Source organism: Protopterus annectens, chromosome 8.part0, assembly GCF_019279795.1.
Source record: "Protopterus annectens isolate FY-2018-M chromosome 8.part0, PAN1.0, whole genome shotgun sequence".
NCBI classification, from domain to species: domain Eukaryota; kingdom Metazoa; phylum Chordata; order Ceratodontiformes; family Protopteridae; genus Protopterus; species Protopterus annectens.
In genome coordinates, this window is record NC_056741.1 from 1,369,360,912 (window position 1) to 1,369,383,894 (window position 22,983).

A 22,983-nucleotide genomic window follows, 5' to 3' on the forward strand; every position below is an offset into this window, starting at 1 on the left:
TTATATTGTCCTAATTTTCATATTTCCTAAATGTCACAGTAACCAAGTAACACAGACAGAACTTCTTATCCTTATATGAAAGCTGTCAGATGGATGAACAAAATACTGCTGATAGTATGTGTGTAACTAGAGTAGAGACACATTGTAAGTTCTTTACAGAGTATTTCAAAATGAATATTTACTGTGTTTAAAATGACTTATAAAATCCATTTAAGACCTAGAATCTAATGAATACTACCAGTATAAACTTGGTTTGTGGTGAGCAGTTTGTTGTTTACACTTCTTTAGTATCCCTTATGACTCCAGAGATATGAACTTTTGTTTAAAATGTGAGGATATAACTTGATTTTGTAAAAAAGGACAGGATGAAACTATTGCAAGTTAGGGTACAAACTTACAGAGCTTGATTGGAGGTAATAAGTTAAACAAAATGAGTCAGGTTGAATAAAGTGCCTTAAGATAAATCATGGCCTGCCTAACAACATGCTTGTGGCATAATTGGCATTACAACTGTCTGAAAGTTAGGCAGGTCTGATGCCACACTTCACTAAAATGGCAGTCATGCCATACTCCTATATTTAACTGTACTGCTGAAGGGGGCAACCTCCATTCCCTTGTTCAATCTCCCCGTTTTTCTTCTTGTGCTTCTCTGTCTTATCTCTGTCTCACTTTTACCCTGTTTCTGTTATTCTGTCTAACAAATTCTCAGTCCAGCCCTTTGCCAAGCCTGTAGATCTGATGTCCTTTTCATTCGTTCCTCAACTGTTGGGTTTTGGATTCGACTTTGGATCTGACACAGCTGTATTTACTAGAATCTCTGATCCAACTCTTGAGCTCCTCCATGTACCCATAATGCCGTGGTCAACCTGCAGTACATCAGATCTCGCTTTGCTGCCATAACGCTACAGACTTGGATCCTTCACGTAGAGCTTAGGGATGTATTTCTTTTTCAGTGAGGGCGGTTTCCTTGCTTTCCTACTTATAGTATTACATTTTCTAATCACCTCTTCCTCCCTTGTCTAGCTTTTTCTCAAGTTTCTTTTGTGTTAGGGTTACATTTTTCCTTTCTGTCTCTTCTTGTTTCTTTTACCTAAGGTAACTGTCAGTACCATCATTGGTAATTTTCTTTCTCCTTCCTCCTACCCTTTAGAGGATAACCTCTTTAACCTACCATTGTTGGTATTATATACAAAAAAAGTTGCTTTTCTGTAGAAAATGTCCCTTTTCGTCTTATATTATGGCTGATAAACCCACTGGTTTTAAGAAATGCACTTCCTGTGGGCGTAATATCCCTAATTCTTATGCCCACAGGGAGTTTGTCTATTGTCTCGGTGCTTCACACTTGAATACGGACTGCTCCATTTGTGCAGGAGTTAATTCTGGGGCCGTTAGTGACGGTCATAACAAGCTGGTCGTAAAGGCTTTCTGCCACCTTCTTCTTCTTCATTTTCGTATACTCCAGGGGTCCAAACCCCCACAAAAACATCTAAGGCCTCTTCAGAGGTGAAGGAATAAAAAAAGCAGTCTCCAACCCACTCTCCGAAGTCAGCTTCTTTGGAGCCTCCTACTAAAATTCAAAAGAAATTGGATCTGACAGTCTCGGATCTGAGGGGAAAACAGTCATATCTAACATCCTCAGATCAGACTTCTTCCCATTCTAAGTCTCCAAGGACCCGGCCCCAGGATTCTCTCTGGGCCTGTCTCTCCTCTGCTCCATCCTCCTTTCCTTCAGGAGACCATGAGGAGAGGGTCTTGGCCGCAGTCTACCACTTCCTCCATCAGGTCCTCCTGGAGCCTTTGTGAAGCGTAAGAGGATAGTTTGATGAACAGAGCTCAGATTCAAATGAGAGTTCTCCTGTCTCCCATCTGATCCCTGAGCCTTCCTTCTATTTCCCATGCTGTGGTTTCTCCTTTCCTGATCCGACAAGCAATTTTGGAGCTTTCGGATCAGAGAAACCGTTGGATTCAAGCTAGGTCTTCAAATCCAACTGCTTTTCTGACTTGTTTGGCACTGATTTCCTCGGACCAGGATGACTCTCAGAGCCAAAGCATTGGAGCCAGATCCAGGGGGCTGGGTTCCACTGTGAGGTTGTCAGAGCCGTCCCTGCCTGTTGGGGCTTCAGCGTTGTACAGCCCAGATTCGACTCCCCCCTTTGAGGCAGAGGTCCTGTCAGGGTTGGGGCATGATGGCATCTGGAACTTCACTGCTGGTGTGGCCAGCTATGGCTTTTCCCAGTCCTTCTGCTTTTGAGTGGTGAAAAGGGTCTTCTGTCACCTGAGAAACATGACTATTCTTTCTTCTTCAGATCTTACAGCCCTTCCTCCATTGGGTCCGAGTTCTGATCCTCTTAGACCTGTCACACAGGGACAGCCGGTCCCATCAAGTGTCCAGACATCTCCCCTCAAGGACTTTCCCCTCTCTTTGGAAACCTGTTCAGACCATCCCACAGAAGAGGCTCCCTGTAAGAGAACATGCAAGAAGAGGCACATAGACTCCTCTCTGGAGTCTCTCACTGAAGACACTGACTATGATGAAGGGGAGGGGGTCCCCCCAGGTCTCCACCAAATGACGTCTTCTACAGGGACATCATAGAAATTCTCAAGCAGAAAGGTGGATGGTCCTCCGATTCCCTTTCTCAGGAGGAGTCAGTGTTCCTGGAAGCTTTTGGGTCTGGCCTGTCTACGTCTTGGGTGACTGCCCCAGCTGATGAGCTTATTGATCTAGTCTCTTACCAGGTGTGGAAGGAGCCGGATATTGTAGAACCCATTTCCCATCATCCAGATAAGTTCCTTGACCCCCCCCTAAAGAACAGATCATATTGGAGAAAGGGAGATCCTGTTGATGCTATAGTTGTGGCAGCAGCCACAAAGAAGGAGCTGGCAGAGCAGAGCTCCTCTGTCCATCTCCCTAACAGTGAGTTCAGAGCACTGGACAGATTTATGAAGCGCATTTTTGCCTGAGTGAACTTTGCTTTACTGTCTCTGAACTGTTTGGTATATTTCACTAGGCTATAGCAGGATTTGACTAAAGTGCTTTCCAAATCCCTCTCCAAGTCCATGTCTGTTGAGGACTACAAGATGTCTTCCTCACAGTTGGCCAGTCTGCTATCAGTCTCTAATGCATCTATGATGTTAATTTCCCATGCTTCCGAGGGTACCTCACAGGCAGCAGTTTCAGGCATGACTGTTAGGAGAAATGCTTGCATGTGCTTGTGCGACTGTGAGTAACCTTTCACGTCTTCATTCATCAGTGCTTCTTGTGATGGATCAACTTAGTTCGACCCCTACTGTTAAGATAACACTTTCCTGGAGTGAAAAGAATGGAGAGACCTTATCTGCTGTAGGGAAAAATTTTTCTACTTCTCAGTGATCCCTTTCCAGGAATCAAAGAGGAAGGAAGAGCAATGTGGTTCCGTAAGTGCCAGGGTCCTTTCCAAGATTCACATGGAGTTATTTCCCTCAGAGACAGAGAAGGGAGTTCTAATGGAAGATGCCATCCTTGCAGCAGGGGAAGCCTGCAGAACCAGGTTCCTGAGATTCCTTTTCGGATAAACCCTTTCAGACTCCTGAAAGGTTGCCTGACTGTCCACCTCTGGAGGCAGTCAGGAGCACTTGTCTTTGATGGTATGAATCACATCCAGAGGTTATTACATACCACTTTCATAGATTCCTCCAAATAAAAGGAAAAGGCTGCCTGATGTTCCACCCAGTCAGAAGGAGGCAGCAGCTCTAGAAATTCAAAAGTTGCTAGACAGAAGAGTCATCCAGGAGGTCCCACCAGACCAGAAAGGATTCAAGGATTCAAAACTTAATCAAGATTTTTTTTTTCATGCCAAAGAAAACAGGGGACCTGTGACCAATTTTGGACCTAAGCAAACAATCAATTTGTAAAGAAATCAAAGTTCTGAATGGTCATAGTTTAATCCATTTTACTGTTTGTATGCAAAGAAAATGGTTTCACTGTAGCCCTCAGGTTGTTAACCAAGTGTATGGCAGTAGTAGCAACTCACCTGAGACTGCTGGGATTCTGAGTGTTTCCACACCTAGACAACTGGATCTTCGCCATCCCAACCAGGCATCTTCTAGAGAAATCCAAGGACTACTTGCTGCAGTAATGTTAATCCGTAGGCAACTCAGTCAACCTCTACAAGTTTCATCTTCAACCTGTTCAGAGCTTGAAGTTCCCTGGTGTTCAGTTAAACACAGTCAGTCAGATAAACTCACTTCCACCACACCGAGTATAGACCATCAGCTGGCAAGTGGCGCAAGTTATTGAATATCCTTCTCTCCCAGCCAGACTTATTCTTCAAGCCTTACGGTCAGTGGCAACAGCCAAAACCTTAGTTACTATGACTTGTTTTTATATGCACATTTTGTAATGGACTGTAGCTGTTCGGAAGTCAGTTCTTCACCATTCTTTGTCCTTACCAGTCAAACTCACACAAGTATGGAAAGACCGCCTGTGTTGGTGGATTTAGTCGGACAAAGTTTCCCAAGGCCGAACTCTTGTTCTTCCACCCCTGTAGCCGGCTGCCTCCCAGCTGGGGTGGGGGGCATTTCTTGAGACAGACTGTGAGTCTCTTACCAGGCATGTGGTCCCCAGAAGAGACCAATTCACACATCAGTGTCCTAGAGATGAGAATGATCCTTCTAGCATTTCAGGCCTTCCATGATGCCTTTCCTCTTGGGGCGATTGCATTTCAAACCAACAACATGTCAGTGGTATGGTACATCAACAAAGGGGGAACCCAATCTTATCCTCTTTTTCGAGAGGCAACAAGAGTGTGTCAGTGGACAGTCTTTTCCAACACCTTTGTTGTGACAATGCACATACTGAGGAAATTCAATATGTTAGTGGAGAAACTCAGCATGTCCATTCTGATGCCTCACGAGTGGTCTCTGAATGATTCAGTGGTGGAGAGGATTTTTTGTTGATGATGGGGTCAACCCTACTGTGACCTCTTTGCCTCTCCCCAAAATAACAAGTGCAGCAGGTACTTTGGCCTCTGGGGAGTCATTGACAGATGCTCTGGTCTCCTCTATGCTTATCCTCTAATACCTCTAACTCCTACAGAAGAAGCACTTCATTTGAAGAGTACATTTATCCTCATTGCCCCTTTTTGGCCTTGTCAAATGTGGTTCCTTTTCCTTTGGTTTCACTTTCTATATCTGCTCTGAATACTGGACCCCAGTTCATACCTTCTCTGTCATCCCATGGGGATGGATCACCTGGACATTTCAGGCCTGAGGTTGACTGCATGGTTTCTCCAATTCCACTGATATTTAGACAGCCCAGGCTTTCCTCTCCAGTCCAACAGATTCTACTACCTTTCCACAAGGCCTCTACTGGGAAGATCTTCAAAAGTAAATGGAAAAATTTTCTGTTTGGGTTCTCCAAAGAGAACTGCATCCCTTCACTGCTCCTACTTCTCCTGTCCTAGAGTTTTTGGCATCTGTTTTTCAAGAAGGAGCTTGTTTCTCTACAATCAAAGTACAATTGGCAGCAATAATATCTAATTTTATCCAGACAAAAATTATTTTTCATTAGTTTTTTCAAAGTTGTCCTAGACATTTCTTAATGGTATCTTTTTGCTTATGCCCCAAGTGTAGGACCCTACCATACCCCGGGATTTTACAGTTTAGCTGCGAGGTTTAACTTGGATCCCCTTTGAACCATCAACTAAATCTGGTTTAAATTTTTTTTATCTTGGAAAACTCCTTTTCTAGCAACCATTGCATCTGCCAGACAAGTGCCTGAACCTCAAGCTCTGTCTTCCAGATCTCACTATCTCATCTTCCATAAAGACAAGGTTACCTTATGGACCAGTCTGTCCTTTTTGCCTAAAGTAGCCTTTAAAAAGAATATTAATCAAGCCATTAATTTGCCTGTTTTCTTTCCCATCTTTGGTAATAAAGCTGAATATATGCTTCTTCTTTTGGATGTTCATAAATTACTCTTATTTTTATCCTTAAAGCAAAACGTTTCAGAAAGTCTGAGTAATGGTTTCTCTCTTTCTCCCAAACAGATTGGGTTTTCCAGTTTCTAAAATTACCTTAGCCAAATGGCTGACTGACTGCATTTCCTTTGTTTAGTCAGCAAGGTTTGTCCCTACCCAGGTCCCCTAAAGCACACTCCACGAAGTCCATGGATTGGTTGCATCATCTGCTTTCAGGTCTAGAACTTCAGTTGACCACATTTGTGCAGCAGCTACCTGGTCTACTGCTTATACTTTTATTGCTCATTACAAATTCAGTTTGAGTTCCAGAAACAAGGCTGCCTTTGGTTCTGCAGTGCTCTGGAATATCCTTCTTTGAGGGCCACCCAAGGTTCATATAACTAGGGACTCGATAGCTGAGGAATGAATAAAAAGGAAAACATCAGATATAGTTATGTACTCACCATAACTATGCATCTGTGTTGTTCATTTTTATTCTTCCTCAACTCACCACCCTCCACCCCCCTTCCATTTAACTCTTGGAGTGATTTTGTAGCTATTGTGGAACCTCTGTTCCAGGTTTGAGCCCTAGTCTTCTAGTACTAACCTTACTTCTGTCTTAATCAAGAGTTAGTTCTAACTAAGGCTTATAAGGCAGCAAACTCGATCTGAGGTGTGGTAGGTTGACTGGGGCATTATGGGTAGAGGGAGGAGCTTGAGAGTGGGATCCAAGAGTTTAGTAAATGCAGCCGCGTCAGATCCGAGGTCGGATACAAAACCCAATAGTTGAGGAAGAATGAAAATAGATGTAGTGAATACAGTAACAGAGATAAAACAACTGGAATTGAGATCTTTAGAAAAGGGTAGGAGCAAACTACACAGGAAAAAGTGGGAATTGTGGGAAAAATGCATACAGGGGAGGAATGCGATTTAAAAGAAGGCCGGACTTAAATGAGCTATGTAATGTTTGACTAAAAGTGATTGGGTGGATTATAAGTGATGTATAATGTTTGCAATTGGTAGTGTGTCAGTATGGTTTATGATGTAAAATGCTTGCAACTAGGAATGTGTGGGTGTGGTTTGTCTTCATTTATATAAATGTATGATTGCCTATGTTGTAAGTGATGGTTTAATAAAGATGTTTCTTGTTTAAAAAAGGGCAGGAATGGAATAATGTATGTAATGTTGCTTAGGTTATATATAATACATAGCAGTATATGTGACATAATGTTTGTAAACATGAACTTGTTAATACAGTTTGATTATTTTTATATAAATGTAAATTTGTTTACATCATAAGTGATAATTCAATAAAGGTGTTAAAAACATAGATATATAGTTAGGGTGAGTACATAACTTTAATTTAACTTGGGTTGTGTAACAGTAGGGTAATCTTGTAAGAACTGACTTTGTTAGCTTTGCACAGCATACTCTGCACATTTCTGCAGTGTATATTCTTATATGAACCTACTGCTGCATTGATTTATGTATTAATCAGGTCACTGGACTTGCTCAAGGACCTTTTTAGCCGTGAATCCAGGCCATGAGTCACTAACTGTATGTAACAATCATTAAATAACATAATAAATTTAATAAACTGTCTGCTTGGCAAAATAATACTGGGGGACAGCATTAAAACAAAAAAACACCTTTTTTAAGTGAATTGTTGGTATAATGCCTTAAAGGGTAATGGTGCTTAGCACAGAAAGTGACAGTAACAGAAATTGGAGTATGTGAAAAATGGAACTAATGGTAAATTGTCCATGGCTCACTATGCAGAAGAGGCAAGGAGAGTGAAACTATGGAGAAGAACCAAAGAAACGAAAGTGATAGAGAGCTATGCAGTAACATGGACCCACTGGATACTAACATGATTGATGACAGTGCAATACATTCATCAAAATAGGTCCAGGCTCAGTAGAGGAAATTCTGGCCAGTTTAATTCTTAATCACAGGAAAGCAAGCTGTAGTTGTGGGCTTAGATACTATACACTTGTAGCAGTTGCAACTATAAGTATTTATGTGTTGAACAGTTTGCATAGAAATGCCTCATAATTCTTAAAGTTGATAGATTAGTAGCATTAACGGGTCCAACAAGTCATGATACATGCTGTTATTAAATTTTGTTCGTACTATAAAGAGTGCACATCAGTTTACAAAGTCTGTATCTATCTTTACATGCATTTTTAAATGCTGTTTAGTCTGGCCTTGGCAGTGGGAACACTGGCTCCTTAGATGGTCCATTTCCCGTGTTTATAACTGTTTGCTTTACATGATTTGTTCTTCATAATTACCTGAACATGCCCTCATTTGTAGCTTCATTGTAAGTGATTATGTTACTTGTATAGCCTTTCTCGTGTGGTTTCCACTGAAAATAAGTTCAAGTTGAATTTTACAGGTAAGAAAATGAAATCTAATTATTTTGTTTAGTTTTCTTATATAGTTTGCTAATTAGTAGAACTTTTTTTTCACCAGTGGCCCAGGAAGAAAGGTTCCCTAGAAAATAAAACAAATAACATCATAATGCAGGAAAGTGATCAGAGCACAACATAACGTAGAAAATAAAACTAACTTTTATTTTAATACATCGAGCGTAATATTGCAAACATAATATGCTGAGAAGCAGTGGAATTTCTTTTAGCAGATGCAGTTAGCCTTGTATGTCATAATATAAGAAGCATTAAGCTTCCATTTGTGTAATGCATTGTATATTGTACAGGTAAGAAAACTAACATTTAAAATTAAAATGAAGAACGCACTCTAGATGATCATTATATTATTCACTATTGCAGTCCTCATTAGTGAGATATCCTGTTTGCTATGGTCAGGCTTACTTTCCCCCAGGGACCTTGGCCGACTGACTCACACTAAGACATGAAGATGTTGGTGGTATAAGAGGGGATGTTTAATTATGCCAATCTTAGGTAATTCTTGCCACAGTGTTTAGCAGTTTGCTTGCTGTGTAGGCGGCGTTGTCAGTCTTTTGGATTAGCCTGCTTCCAGAGAAAAATTGGTACTCTGCAGAGGAATCTTTCTAATTTTGATTTGTATTTGCAATAATACCGTCAATATTTGATAGTGATTCTGATATTTAAGTTATTTATTTAAAAAAAAAGCATTATGTAAGTTGCGGTACCTCCATATAAGGATTTCCATATTTGTTGTCTTTCTGCTTAGAGCCAGAGCATGACATTGATAACTGTCTGCACTATGATAGTTTCACACCTAGGACAATGTGTTCCCTGTCTATGACTAGCTATTTTTAGCTTTGATGGTTGTGTCGACTTGTTTTATGAAGAAATGTACTGCTTATGCAAACTTTGCAAACGCTGTGTCCAGTTGGACTTTCCCGGTAAACAAATGTAAAATAAATAAAATAAAAAAGTTTAATGTGAGGCAGTGTTTTATTTGAGCAGGGAAAACTATGGGGCATATGTAATGCATGTGTCCACACTGTGACAACTTACCTGCCATTTGTTTTTCTCATACTACATTTACTTCTAAGGGATTTCTGACAGGACTTTTGTGCGCTGCTAGTATATTACTGTGTCTTTTGGGGACTGTGTGAGTGGGAAGTGTAAATGTACTGCTTGTGTAAGCTATTTGACAGGTTACCTTCTGACCAGATTTTAGCCACATCAGAGGTATTCTTCTCCTTGGTCACAGTATGGATACTTAACCCAATCTTGCTGGTCCATTTTCCGGAGTTTCAAGAAAGAAGAAAACAACTTACCGGGTGTTTGTATTTCACCCCTTCCCACCTGACCGTGTCAGTATTAAAGGTTTTGGTCATACACTTCATTAAAAAAGTGCTTCCATTTTAGGCATGTATCCAATGTCATCTACTTTTGTCTGATTCAATATTTGGGTTGTCAGATCTGACCTTGGCACCTTCTCCTAGAGCTGTGGATCTGAGGACCCCCCTACCCATGATTTCCTCCTCTCCACTAAGTTACATCAGGTATTGTTTGCCACCTGAATCTTCCAGATATGTCGGAGAGCTCTGCTTTTCATGAGTGAAAATGTCATTTTTTTTCTTATAACAATAGGTATTTTTGACTCTTCCATTCCTTTTTAGGATACGTACTGTAGTTAATAGATAATAGAGTTGTATAGTGTAGCTTTAGATATTTTAAGATAGTGGTAAGGTAGTAGTTAAAAATAGATGAGCTGAGTTTGTTTCGTGTGTCTTTTCGAGTTGGTGTTGTGTACTACTAATTAGCTGTAAGGTTTATAGGTGTGAGTGTTTCTTAGATAAACATAATGTATGTTAAGTATTAGAATTTAATTGTTTATTACAATTTTTATGATGTCAAACAAACATTAAGGGTTTAAAAATTGCTTGGCTTGGAAACACAATATTGCTCCTCAAGACCAGCACTCTCTTTGCATTTATTGCTTAGGTGCTGCCCACCTTCAAGCTGATTGTGATATTTTTGCTGCTTTTGGGTCCAGGGCTCTTCAAGGCAGAAAAGAAAAAAATATATTTTAAAGGGATTGCTGCCCACCTTTAAACTGATTATGATATTTTTGCTGCTTTTGGGTCCAGGGCTGTTCAAGGCAGAAAAGAAAAAAAAAATTTTAAAGGGATTGCTGCCCCCTCAGACAGGGTCTTCATCTTTTTCCTCTCTAACTATATCTTCTTCAAAAGGCCAGCTTCTGCTTTCCCAAGCAGTAAAACAGAAAAAAAAGAAAGAGAGACGTCTAAGGAAAAACGAAGAGTCTTCAGTGAAAAAATATCTTAATAGAGAAATTCAGAGAAGAAATCAAGGAAAAAGGTCCCTGGATCCTACTGATTCTTTGGGTTTGGCGCTTGAAATACCAAAGAGGTCAGATTCACCAGCTAGTCAGATCCAAACTCCCTGTCCTTGAGCTATATTCTCACCAGAGTCGAGCCCTTGGCTCCATTCACTTATCTTATAAGAAAGAAGATTTTCCAGGCCCTAATTGGTGGTATCATCATTGAGTTTGCCTCGATCTTCCAGAAGCCGTACTAAAATGGACATCATCTGTATGATAAGGAGGCTGATTAGCTATGTTTTTTTCTACTCAGAATATTATTACTGTATATTGTATGTTTTGTTACATATCTCTTTATTTTGTGAATTAGTTGTTTAGCTTACTTACTGCCTATATTTCTTGTATTATCCTGTAATGTGTTTTCTTGTATTGTATTGTAAAATTGTGTGTTTTTGGTATTGTATTGTTAATATTGTTATGGGTTTCTGGTATTGTACTGCTTGAATTTGCATGTAATGTTTTTTTTTTTTTTGTAAAGGAGCTTTTCTCCCTGGGCTTCCACTGAAAACGGGTCTCTGGCCCAGTTTGACATCCCTAGCTAACAAATAAATAAAATTCTTAAGGCAAAAATCCAATGGGGAGACCTCCCAGCACCATCTCCGAGGGGATCTGTGGGTACAAACCTTTCTACCCCTTCACTCTTTTCTCCAGTACCAGTTCATTCTTCTGCTCCATTTCCCACGGGACTGAGCCTATCCTGCACACCTCATTCAAATCTGACATTTGGGAACTTCAGCATCAGCTACGTCACTAACTCTCTCAACTCTGATTCTTTCAGATTGAGATGAGTCTCGGAGCTGAACGTTTGGTGTTAGGTTTCCGGTAGTGGAGTTGAACCTGAAGTTTTTGAAGCCATCTCTTCCTCTTGGGGCCTTGGCTCTTGATAGCTTGGGTCCAAGGTCATCCTCTGAGCTGATCTTGATTGGACCAGGAAATATTCATGAGACTTTGAATATTGGGGACACTTCCTCAGCTCTGATTGCAGTATTGGCTTTTGAAGCTGTTGAAAGAGCCTTGGCTGGACCAACAAGGCAGGTACAGACCTTCAGTTTGGATGTGTCCCGACTCCCAGTGGATCCTGTGATTATTCCTGTCATTCTGATTAGAGAGAACAGTCAGTATCAATAAACTTGGAGAGTACTTGAAACTCAAGCTCCCAGTTTGATTCAGACCTGTCTCCAGAGGCACCCAGAGACAAGCTCTTGGGAAACAGATGTGCAAACTGAAGCAGCTAAGCTCCTCTTCTGAGTCTGTCACTGAAGACACAGACTTGGATAAAGGGTCCCATAGATCCCCTTTTGATGACGTCTTATTTGGTGACATCTTAGAATTGATGAAGCAGAAGGGGGACTGGTCCACCAAAACTCCTTCCTCAGACAGATCTTGTTCCTCAAAACCTTTGGTATTGGCTTCTCTGTGTCCTGGGTGGTGTCCTCTGTGGATGCCGTCATAGATCTTGTGGCACAGTTGGCATGTAATGACCCTGACATAGTGGACCCATCCCGAAAAAGCCTGACAGGATTCTAGTAGTACCAAAAGACAGGAAAAAATGTACTGAAGGAACACCAGTAGATGCTATGGTATTAGCAGCAGCTATGAAAAAGGAACTGTCTGAGGAGAATTCTTCTGTTCAACCCCCTAACAGGGAGTCAACAGCATTGGACAGATTAGGGAAACAGACTTATGCTTCTGTGACTTTCACACACAGAGGGCTGAATTACCTTGTATATGTGACTCATTTTCAGAGGGACTTGGCCAAGGAGATTTCCAAGCCCCTCTCGAGAAACTTACCACCAGATATTCAAAAAGCAGTGGGCACCCAACTGACTACCCTACAATGTACTTGTAATGTGGCCATGTGCTAGCTTTCTATTGCAGCAGATGGTACAGCTAAAGCAGCAGACACAAGCATTACTATGAGTCGCCATGCCTGGATACATCTCTGTGATTTCTTGGAAAGCTTCAATACCTCCTTTGTTAATGCCCCATTCAATGGCTCCACCATCTTTAGGACAAAAGTTAAAGAAACTCTTATTAGGAGTGAGCAGGATAGTAAGACTCTGTCTGCTGTAGGGATCCATTTTTCCACCCATCAGAGGTCCTATTCGAGTAACCAAGGGGGTGGTAAGAAGATGTGATTCAGAAACTCACGGGATTATCACCATGACTTTCCTAGAGTCAGACCCCCCACACACACACGCGCACACGAGGCAGAGGAGGAGGTAACTCAAATGGATGTCACCCCAACAGCAGAGGCAGACCACATAGTCTGGGTTTTCACAATCCCTTCACTGAGAAACCCTATCAGTGCTCCTGAGGGGTTACTTAATTGCTGCAGTCTGGAGGCAGTCAGAGGTGCATAATCTTACACCCACAAGCCTCAAAGAACATTACATTGGATTCCTGGGTGCTAAGGGTAATAGCAAGAGGCTACACCATTTCCTTTTTGCACCCTCCTAAAAGAAGTAAAAGGTTCACAATGTTCCACTCAGACAGGTAGAATCTGCAGCAACAAAGATTTCAAAGTTGTTAGAAAAAAAGTCATGCAGATCGGATCTGGAGTCTGTTCAGATTATTTTTCATTCTGTAGAAGACAGGGGACCTCAGGCCAATTTTGGATCTCAGCCACATCAAGCAATTTATGCGACAGACAAAGTTCCAGATGGTCACAGTACAGTCCATATTAACTCTTTTGAGGAAGGATGATTGGATATGCTCTATAGATCTCAAAGATGCCTACTCTCATATAAACATACAGAGGCAATACAGTATTTTTCTACGTTTCTGGCTGGGGTCCAATAATTTTCAGCTCGGAGCACTGCCTTTCCATCTCACCACATCCCCCTGGGTGTTTACCAAGATTATGGCAGTGGTAGCAACTCTCCTCTGACTACAAGGGATCCAGGTCTTCCCATATCTAGACCACTGGCTCCTGACGGCTATTTCTAGGGATCTGCTGGTACAACAACAGGCACTGCTACTCTGTTTTACAGATCTACTAGGGATCACAGTAAATCAAGCAAAAAGCCAACTGTCTGCACAGCAGATAGAGTTTATAGGATGCCATATCAACACAATTCATCAAATTGCCAAACTTCCAGAGGCCAGGGTAATTTCCTTAATAGTAATGGCCTCCCACATAGTCCATCATCACATTCTGTAAGCAAGATTGTTTCTCTGCTTGTTAGGGTTGATGGACCGTACCATCACATTAGTTCCACTTGCGAAATACCACACATGAGTGTTACAGTGGACTTCCTCAGTCCAGTGGTCGCAGAGTCTACATCCCCTCCATGTCAAAATTCGCCTTACAAAAATTTGCTGAGATCATATCAAATGGTTGATAACCTCCACATCAGTCACAAAATGGAGACCTTTTTGCCCACCAATTCTCTGGGACTCATTGACCATGAACTTTTCCTTTATGGGGGCATTTTGATGGGAAGATGGTTCCAGGTACTTGGTCACCTGTAGAGATCAAACTTCACCTCAGTATCTTGGAGATAAGAGCCGTCTGCCTAGCATTACAGGCTTTTTAGGACTACCTACCTAAAGGTGTGATATCCATTGAGATAGACAGTATGCTAGTGGTGCGGTACATCTGCAAACAAGGAGGAACATGATCGTACACACTTTGCTGGGAGATCATGAGAGTATGGCAGTGGGCGATGTGTTCCCATCATTTTCTGATAGCAACACACATACCCTGAACATCAGACATGCTAGCAGACAAGTTGAGCAGTTCAGTTGTATTGCCTTATGAGTGGTCTGTCAACCAGCCAGTTGGAATGGAAATTTTCAGCTGCTGGATCTCTGTCTCAGTTTTTGTTTTATCTTTTGTTTAATTACTTCCCACATATCATTAGCTGCCATAACAGAAACATTTTAACCCGTACTCCTAAATACTTCATTTTATCATGTCCCCATAAACATGGTTATTGCTAAACCAACTCATGTGTGTTTGCATAGTTTACAGCTATAGCCTTTGTTTTATCTTCATTAATTTTATATCCATTAAAAAAAAAAAAAAAACTGTTTCAAAGTGTTCCATAAAACTGAGATGTTCTTTTTCTGGTTCTACCAGGTACAAAGTTGTATCATCTGCAAATAAAACCAACTTTTCATGAATACCATGCTGGTTATAGCCAGGAATTTCTGAATTCTTATTTACCAGTGGTTCTAAATGTAAAACAAATAAGAAAGGGGAAAGAGGATATTCCTGCTTGGTTCCTCTATTCCGACACAGGTTATCAGAGAGGAACCCTTCCACTTTGATTTTTGCCTATGATTCCTCATATATCCTCTTAATTAACCTTATTATAGTATCATGAAATGCAAATGCTTCCATTGCCCTGCTCCTAAAATCCAGGCTTACTCTGTCAAATACTTTCTCTACATCAAGACCCACTAACAGCAGCATTTTCTTACATTCTGCATCCACTGGAGCATCATTGTTCTATTAATGTTGTCAAGTGTTTGCCTCCCTTCCACAAATTTACATTGATTCATATCTATCAGTTTTGGCAACACCTTTGCCATTCTTTTAGCCATTATAGACATAAATACTTTGTAATCATGGTTTACAATTGAAATGGGTCTGTATGAAGCTGGATCTGATGAGTCGTTACCATCTTTAGGTATTACAGCCACCACAGGTTTCTTCCAGGATACATATGATTCCCTTTTTTTTTTTTTTTTTTTAAACTGTTAAACAAAACCTTCCAAATCTTTATTACTTTATTACTTTTTTCCCTCCTGGCTTCCAGACTTCCACCAGAATACCATCTGTTGCGGTGGCTTTCCTGCAAATTGTTTTTATCTCATCTCCTCCTATCATAACTGTTAATTGCTGAACCTCATCTACCTGTAACCTTGGCATATTTAAGACTTCCATAAATATTTCCATTTGTGCTTTTTCTTAATTTCCCCACTTCTCTGATTTATTACAAATTTCCATACAATTTCCTAAATATTTCTAATATCTGCACAGGATCTCTGATAGTTTTTCTTGTTATAGCCTTCCTAAGTTTGGCAACAGCCCTTCTACTTTCTGTTGCCTAAGTTGTTGTGCCAAAAGTTTTTGTACACTGTGTTTTTTATCAAAACAAAAGTCACTTAACAGAAATCTTTCTAAACTCATGCATTTTATCCAGTTTCTCCCTTATTTTCCCTTTAACACTGTGCAGTTGTGCTTCTTCTTGTTTGGTGAGATTCTCCTTATTCTGCAATAATTTAACCTTTTTCAGTCCCTCTAAATAATTCTTGTACATTCTTAGCTATAGCTCTTTTTCTTTTATTTCTCCCTTATTTTTAAATTTCACTTTAATTTTATCCCACTGACTAGCCACAACTCCTGGAGTACTTTCCATCTTCCTCTAGTAACTCCCAAATAAATTCCAGTAGCCATTCCTTAAATTCTTAAAGTATTTTTAGCAGGTAGGTGGGTAATCACCAGTGTCTCATCTTTATGTCATTACCCTGCATTTTTATCTTTGTATTTATTGACACATGATCTGGATATGTGTCAGAGTTTGTATTTCTGTCTAGTCTAGTCCAGTTGTTATACCTTGCAGGGAATAACATAAATTCTTGTGAGTGCCAACTACTGAAATCACGTCTGCCATACCAAATATTTTCATAAATTTATTCAGAAATCTACCTCCTTTGTTGTATTTTCCCTTCAAGGCCCCCAGATGCATCCTCAGTGTTGCAAATCAAAATCGAGTCCCCAATTACAAGTAATATTCCTTGCTGAAAGGTGATTATTTTTCCCAACTTTTTAAAACTCCATAATAGCAGTTTTAGGTAGAATATGAATACATGCCAGTATAATCCTCATACCTTGACAGTAGCCCCTTACTACCACAAATCTGCCATTATTATCTTTTTTTTTCTCTTTTATCACTACCGGAGAACTTCTCTAGCAATTAATATAAGTACTCCTCTTTTCCTTTGTCCCTGATATTCTGCTGAATATCCATCCTGAAATCCTTGCTTTATCAAATTCACATGCTCATTTCTTTTCAACTGTGTCTCCTGTAGCATGGGTCTATATTCAGCGATTGAAAGAAAGGCCATTGAATGTCATTTTGTTGAACACTTAACATCGAAAATCCATGTTATTGAACCTTCACATCATTGTAAACAAAGGCTAGAGAATAGCCATAGTTGGCCAACATACACAAAACGACAGGAAAGACACACTTACCTGTATGCTATTGATAAGGAAATCTGCCCTTTCCCCCACATGAGCAGGATTCAGTTTATACCGACCCTCCCACTAATTATATATATACATATATACATATATACATATATATATATATATATATATATATATATATATATATATATATATATATATATATATATATATATATATATATATATATATATATATATATATATATATACCAACTCCGAGATTGCACTACAGTGGGGAAAGGGCAGATTTCCTAGATCGCAGTACAATAGGAAAAGGGCAGCTCTCCTTATTAGTAGCACACCGGTAAGTGCGTCCTACCTGCCGTTTTGTGTATGTTGGCCAACTATGGTTATTCATTGGCTTTGTTTACGATGATGTGAACATTCCGTAATGCAAAGTTTCGATGTTCAGTGTCTGATGAAACTCCGTTTGATGGCTGTTTCTTTCAATCACTGAACATAGACCCTGTGGTATTGCTATTTACACTGTGCATTTCTTGATTAGTTATTTTTTTGTTTTGGTCTATACCTGTGAGACCATTCAAATTCCAAGATAATAAAACAGAAAGCTTTTGACATAGGAAGAGGTATCACAGGAGCACTTTTAGTAAAAAAAAAAAAAAAAAAAAAAAACGGTAGCAATCGATGGTAAAAGAATTTCAAGGATTTACATCCCTGGTCTCATGCAGACTGGTTTTAGAATAAATCAGTTAAAATCAGATCTCAGTCAGATCTCAGACAGTAGGAAGCAGCAGAAGTAACTAGTGTTGCACATTACAGCCAAACCAAATGGAGTGCAGTGGTATGCCTTGCAGATCAATATACACTGCAGAAAAAAAAGAACAATACGTATTTCAGTACTTGGCATAGCTACATGCTTGGAATGCCTAATTATCTGGGCTGTTGACAAAAAGGGTCCAAGAGTCAGCCCGCTCCCCTGGTTTGTAAATAAACTGTTAGGGTCACATGGGAAAATATACTGCAGAAATGGGCAGAGTTAATTGTACCAATCTAGCAAAGTTGATATTCTCATGTTGCAGTATTTTGACATGTGGGATCCTCTGCCTCAGGTGACCCGAACGTCTGGCTCATCTACCAAAGCTTAAGCCTGGTTACTGTCTGGTGTGGGATGCCACACATGGGGCCATAAACCATGGGCTATAGATGTGACATCCGCATGCACAGACCCCAGAACTTCTCTGCTGCAGTCGAACATCAGCTTCAGGCATTAAAGATAAGTATCCCAGTGGGGAATCTTCTTTATTTTTGATAGAGCTTAGGTTGTTGTTTGTCTTTTAATAGCAGATGTCATCTAGGAATGGAAAATGTAAGTGTGGTTGGCAAAATCCACAGAAAGATGCACACAACCTCTGCTTATTCTGCTTAGGTCTGTCCCATGACCATGCGACTTGTAAAATCTGTCAGTCATTTGTCCCTAAAACCTTGTGCAGCCATCTGGCAGCCCTTAAATTGTTTGTTGAGAACCAATGACTAAAACATCTGGCCCTAGGTATGGATCCTGAAGTGGCCATTGAGATGGAGCCTCCTAAAAGAAGGCCAAGGTCTCAAGGCCTGCAGCCGTACCTCTGACTTTGAACATCCCATCAGCTACCAGTCTAGGGGCTGAGGAACATCCAGAAGAACTGGCGACATCGATGGGTACCATGTTGGAAGCTACCGTAGCAGCTCCAGTTGGCACGTCTGCGGAGGTTTCTGTGATGTCGGCCTCTGCCAATGTTGAGGGGAAACTAGGCTTGCCCGGATGGCTGCCTTTAGTCTGAACAGGGTACCTCGGCCCCAGGCCTGATGCCTGAAACAAGGCCTTCAGCCACTCAAACTATTCTCAAAACCTCTTCTCTTAAGAAAAAAAACAAAAAAAAACAGGTATTTGTCTGTCCCATTAGAAGACCAGCCAGACTGGGAAAGGTTTTCCCAGTCCCTTTTTCAGGCCTTTATGGCCCTGAGGCCCACAGCCTGACACTCCTGCTCTGCCTACCCTTAGTCCCAAGCCTGTCTCTGCCAGCTCCATCCCTCTTCCTCAGACTCAGGAGGAAGACTCATCTTCCTCTGATGAGTGTCTCACTTATACCTCTCAGCTGACCTCTCCCCTGGAATACTGTTCTCCAGATGAGGACTCCATTGAAGGAGACTTCCCACCAAAAGATATCACCTTTGGGGAGACTGTCTCCAAAACGAGAGAATACTTCAAGTGGAACTCCACCTAAATGACAGAGGTACAGAAAAGATATTTTGAGCTTCTCCAGATGGAGTCTTCCTCTCCCTCTGCTTTTCCCCCCTGTGATTCCAGCTTACCTGGATGCCTTTGCTTCTGCCTCTAAGACCCCAGAATCCCAGTCTCTGGCCCCAAAAAAGCCAGATAGGTTCTATAAAGTCCCTGATGATCACAAGTACCTCATCAAGCCACCCATGGCAAACTCAGCTGTCATTACGGTAGTACCAGACAAGCAATCCAGGTAGATTCCTTCCACTTCACTGCTGCCATCAGATAAGGACAGTAGGATGATAAACAGACTGGGAAAAAAGATGTACATATCCTCCACCCTGGCCTTTAAGGGGATTAATTATCACACTCACATGGTAAAGTTTGCTCTAGATCTGGTTTCCCAGGCATCTACATCGCTCTCTTCTATGCCTGATTCCCCTACAAAGCCCCATGTTGCCTCTAAGCTTTCCTTAGCAGCAAAGTTAGCCAGGTATTCCATAAAATGCAGCTAATTGAAAAAGGGTACTTTATGACCTGGCAGGATAAGCCACTACCAAAAGATATACCCCTACCGCTAAAAATCCAAATTCATCTGATATCCCAGGTCAACCAGGATTTATTATCACAGGACACCATAGAGAGGGTTCCAACAGGACAAGAGGGTCATTGGTTTTAGTCAGTCATTTCAGCCTGCTTACCTGTGGATCAACCCTTATTATCGAATTTGGAGGTGAAACTTTTTCTTAAAGGGGTTCTCCACATCAGACCGTCAAGGAGGCTTATCCCTCCTCCTTGGGACCTGAACATTGCCCTAGAGAAACTTAACACTGCCCACTTTGAGCCTGTAGCTTCTGCCATTGTAAAGATGTGCATCTGGAAGACTGTCTTGCTAGTAGCCCTTACTTCAGCTAGAATCGTCTCTCAGCTACAAGCAGTCATGGCTACTCCACTCTACACATATTTTCCACAGGGACAGGGCTTCTCTTCATACTAACTTCCCCTTCATACCCAAAGTGGTCAACGAAATGTCCCTTCACCAATCTGTCCATTTACCCACTTTCTTCCCTTTGCACAGAATGACAGTGAGATAGTGCTTCATTCTCTGGATGTTCACAGGCAACTGAGGCTTTATCTGGATAAGACTAAGGACATTAGAAAGTCCAACCAACTCTTTGTATCATTTCACCCCAGGGCCCTGGGAAAGCTGTATCAAAACAGACTGTATCTTCTTGAATCTATAAAACTATATCATTTTGTTACTCCTTCCATGGTAAAGAGCTACCACACACATTCAAAGCCCATTCCACTAGAGCAGTTTAGGGGTGTTTCTCAAAGGCATGGATACAGCCACTGTCCTAGAGGCAGCCACATTGTCCTCTGTACACACCTTCACAAAGCACTGTAAATTGGATAACATCTCTAGAGCCAGGGCAGGATTTGCAAGAGCCACCCTCCATGGATTCCTGGAGACTGCTACCTCTTCCTCCATCCCTTTATCTACATGAGCTGTGATACTCTCCCACATGTGACAATACTGCAACATGAGAATAGAAGGAGATAGATTAGTTGTGTAGAATCTTTCCATAAACATAGATGCCGTCCTCTTCCATGTTGCAGTATTCCTTCCCTCTCTCCTACCCCCCTAGAGGGCCTTTTCCCTGTCTGGATGGCATCCTTCCTTTATCCTTAGACTATTGTTTGACTGGGCAGTCAGATGTTCTTCATGTTTCACTGTTGCAGTCATCACGTTTGGGTTATCCCTGCCAGGGTAGGCCTCGGCCGGCCTGAATACCAGAGGAGTAGTATTTCTGCATCCGTTGCTGTTGCTTCAGGACCGACGTCAGGTCGTCAGTAGTATAAAGTAAGGCAACCGGCAGTTCTGAGGTCTCTGCATGCGGACATCACATTTATGGCCCACGGTTTATGCCCCTGTGTGTGACGTCCCGTGCACCAGACAGCAACCAGGCTTAAGCTTGGTAGATGAGCTGGATGCTCAGGTCACCTGAGGCAGATGATCCCACATGTGAGAATATTGCAACATGGAAGAGAAGGACATCTATGTTATGGTAACATTTTACACAACTAGTCATTCTTACAGTATTACATTACTGTTACACTACTTGAGTTAACCATGGGATCAACAGATTTGGACTGAGGGTGTTTTAGATGGGTGAAAGAGGAAGGATAAAAAGGATAGACTAGAGAAGGCTGAGGAAAAAAAGCAGGGCATGACTAAGGGTATGGACATTAATTGCTCCTTCAGCTATACAGTTAGATGGAAGAGTGCTGACTGAATGTCATTTTAGTGAAGCATTTTATAAGACCTGTCTAACTTTCAAGGCAGTTGCAGTTCCAATTTTCCCATGAACATATCTTTAGGCAGACCATAATTTATCATAAGCCACTTTGTTCCAACAGATTCCCTTTGTCTAAGGATGTATTATTAGTCAACACTGTAATATCAGTGCGGTCACATACTTTAATACCTTGATCTTTCTTCGTGCACAGCCCAGTTACTGCACAGATAATTTCTCAAACACACAAGAGTGTGGTAAACATATATTATACAGCACATGCAATTTTAACAGAGGGACTCAAATGTTGCTACTGTGATCTCAACCTGTGTTCTTTAGAATTTATCTGCATCAAGTTTCCAAATGGCCTGGTTTAAGCTTCCCGGTGAAACACTTTTTTCTGTCATTTGTGTTAGTATATATTCTTCTTATGGACCCAATGGAGATTTTAAGATAGAGGCAAAAGAAACTGATATGGATTTTGACTCCAATAGTAGGGGACCAGCGTGTAAGGGAAGTGGTATATTTACCAGGTAAGAAAGGCAAAGGTAAATATTCTCAGACTTGTTTTTAAAGAGTCATTTTAGCATGCTGACTTTCCATGTATTATAATTGCTAATATTCTTTTCGTAGCTCTCTGAAAGTGTAGGATTGAATTATCACCAGTCAGTTGCCTGATAGTATAATTTGCTCCAGGATTTATACCAGTGTGATGATGAACTGGATAGAGAACCATGTTACGCTTGGGTTCATAGGTGTTTACTAGGCTAATGACTACAAGGGCCTTCTTAAGCCTATCCATGCATCCCAAATCCCTAACCAGTTCTAGTATCTTTGATAAGTGTAAGCAGGGGCTTGGAAGATGAAACATTTACAAGCAGGGGCCATTTGTTGACTATGCCTGGTTAGGTAGATATCAAAGGAGACATTGTACTCAAAGATAGGTCTGGTGAATTCCAAATACAGTGGAACAATAACTTCCTTGGACCTAGATGCCATACCTTTGTTTATAAGTTGCTCAATGTAGAATGATTTCTTCATTACAGTAGACATGTGATGGTCAAAGGCTAGATTACTGTCTATGTGTGTCTCCAAGTCCCTGACTACTGGGCCAACTCTAAGGAGTGTATTGTCAATATGATAGTTACCAGGGGTGGATGACTTCCCAAAGGATACTATTATGCATTCTTTGGCATTTAGTTTTAGTCCATGGCTTTGACACCAGTTCTTTGTCTGTGTCAGCCCTTCCTGGAGAACATTTGTGTCTGTGTGGGATTCAGTAACAACTCCTAATTTGCAATCTTCTGCAAATTTAGTCAGCTAGAGACCATTGATATTGGCCTTGACTTCAGAGAAGTAAATGCCAAAAAGGAGTGGTCCAAGGACTGATCCCTGAGGGACTCCACTTGTGACTGGCCACTTTGTAGAAGTGGACTCCCCAATTTTAACTTCCTGGGTCCTCTCTGTGAGCTAGTTGCCTGACCACCAGGTGACATAAGGGTTTTTATCTAACCTCTTGAATTTG

The 22,983-nt window shown here is 41.1% G+C and overlaps 1 protein-coding gene across 6 annotated transcripts in view; it reads left to right on the forward strand.

The window, feature by feature from the left end:
- Positions 1-22,983, forward strand: part of CEP164 (centrosomal protein 164) — a 1,424,585-nt gene that overhangs the window by 427,797 nt on the left and 973,805 nt on the right. The window lies entirely within an intron of this gene.